Below are 2,216 nucleotides of genomic sequence, written 5' to 3'. Positions count from 1 at the left end.
TGTGTGTGTGTGTGTATATATATATATATGTATATATATATATATATATATATATATATATATATATATATATATATATATATATAGCTATAGAGAAACATATTAAAAATTATTGTAGCCTTCTGGGGGGAGGATTGGAGTGAAGGAAATAAAGAACAAAATAAAAAAAAATGCCCAGTAGAGAACAAAAGAAAACTCACAAGGAAGCAAAGTAAAGATGGACAATTTTCATCACCTCCAATACCTATAAAATATGTCTCTAAACAAATTTTAGAGCTACAGCACACAAAAAGTGACAGAGAGAAACAAATCTCCCTCTGGAGGCAGCCTGGCAGTCCAACAGGAAGGGTCTGTCACATCAGGATGGGGGCTGGACAGTCCATTATGAGCCACACTGTCCCCAACAAGTGGCACAGACAGCCAGTGCAGACTTCAGGTGAGTGAATCACCAGCAGCTATGCAGGACTCCAGACTTCTCAACCCATGAACACCAAAGAGAAAGTAAAAGGTCAATAGGGAATTCTGTTGGAAATGAATGAAAGAAGAGCATGGTCTGTCCCCTGCTCCCAGGGGAAGAGGAGCTGTAGCTGCTGCTCTGTGGGTGCCTCCAGAGTTCATGGCATGCGGATTTAGGGGCACCAAGAAACCATGCAGAGGGCAATTGCTCTTGCTTTTACCTGCTTGGATCTGGGTCACACTATTGGATGAATGTCCTGGGGTGAGAAATGCCAGTGTACCAGAGCTTCTGGTGACTGTAGAGAAGGTACCCTTCTCATCAATCTGGCAATTGCAAAAACACTAGCAATTTGGCACACAGCTGTCTCCACTGTGGAAGCAGAGTTCTACCTTGGCAAAGAGCTCAAAAGTCAAGTAATTGACTGGCAAGATGAGCAACCAGAGGAAGTGCAATCAGACTATAAAATGCTTTCTTAGGGACAAAACGGAGCAAAACATGGACCCAGAAGAAGAAAACAAAGTCAAAAACTTCCAAGAAAAATATGAACTGGTTACATGGCATGGAGGAGCTCAAGAAGGATTTTGAAAATCAAGTAAGAGAAGTGGAAGTAAAATTTGGAAAAGGAATGAGAATGATACCAGAAAATCATGAAAACAAGTCTATAGCCTGCTAAAGGAGACCAAAAAAAAACAAAACCAGGAGAAAATAACACCTTAAAAATATACTATCTCAAATTGCAAAAGAGGTCCAAAAAGCCAATAAGGAGAAGAATGCCTTTAAAATTCAAATTTGCTATATGGAAAAGGAATTTCAAAAACTCAATGAAGAGAACAATTCCTTCAAAATTATATTGGAGCAAATGGCAGCTAATGACTTAATGAGAAAACAAGATAGTAAAAAATAGATTGAAGCACGCAAAAAATAGAAGGCAATGTGAAATATCTCATTTGAAAAACCACTGACCTGGGAAATAAATCAAGGATAGATAATTTTTAAATTATTAGACTACCTGAAAGACAGGATCATAAAAAGAGCTTAGAAGTCACACATCAAGAAATTCTCAAGGAAAATTGCCCTGAAATTCTAGAAGCAGAGGACCAAAAAAGAAATTGAAAGAATTCACTGATAGCCTCTTGAAAGCAATCCAAAAAAGAAAACTCCTAGGAATATCATAGACAAATTCCAGATTTCCCAGGTAAAGCAGAAATTATTACAAGGTATCAGAAAGAAGCAATTTCAGTATTGTGAAAACACAATCAATATAACATAATATCTAGAAGCTTGTATATTAAGGGATCAAAGGACTTGGAATATGATATTCTGGATGTCAATGGAACTACAATTAAAACCATGAATGAACGACCCACTGAAATTGAGTATAACACTTCAGGGGAAAATATGGTCATTCAATGAACTAGAGAATTTTCAAGTATTCTTGATGAAGAAACCAGAGCTGAACAGAAAATTTGATTTTCAAAGACAAAAAGCAAGAGAAGCATGAGAAAGTAAACAGGAAAAAGAAATAAGGAAATTATTAAAGATGGACTATTTATATTCCTATATGGAAAACGATATGATTGTAAATTATGAGACTTTTTTCAGTATGAGTATAGTTGGAGGGAATATATATGTGTGTGTGTATATATATATATACATATATAAATATATATGTGTATACTTACATGTATATGTATTATAGGAGGGTATATGTGTGCATAAATGTATATGTTTATGTGTATATATGTGTGTACATTTATAC

Source organism: Petaurus breviceps, unplaced genomic scaffold (assembly GCF_028583685.1).
Source record: "Petaurus breviceps papuanus isolate PSGF00001 unplaced genomic scaffold, PetGlider_PUasm1.0 41, whole genome shotgun sequence".
Lineage (NCBI taxonomy): Eukaryota > Metazoa > Chordata > Mammalia > Diprotodontia > Petauridae > Petaurus > Petaurus breviceps.
This window is presented reverse-complemented; position numbering follows the sequence as displayed.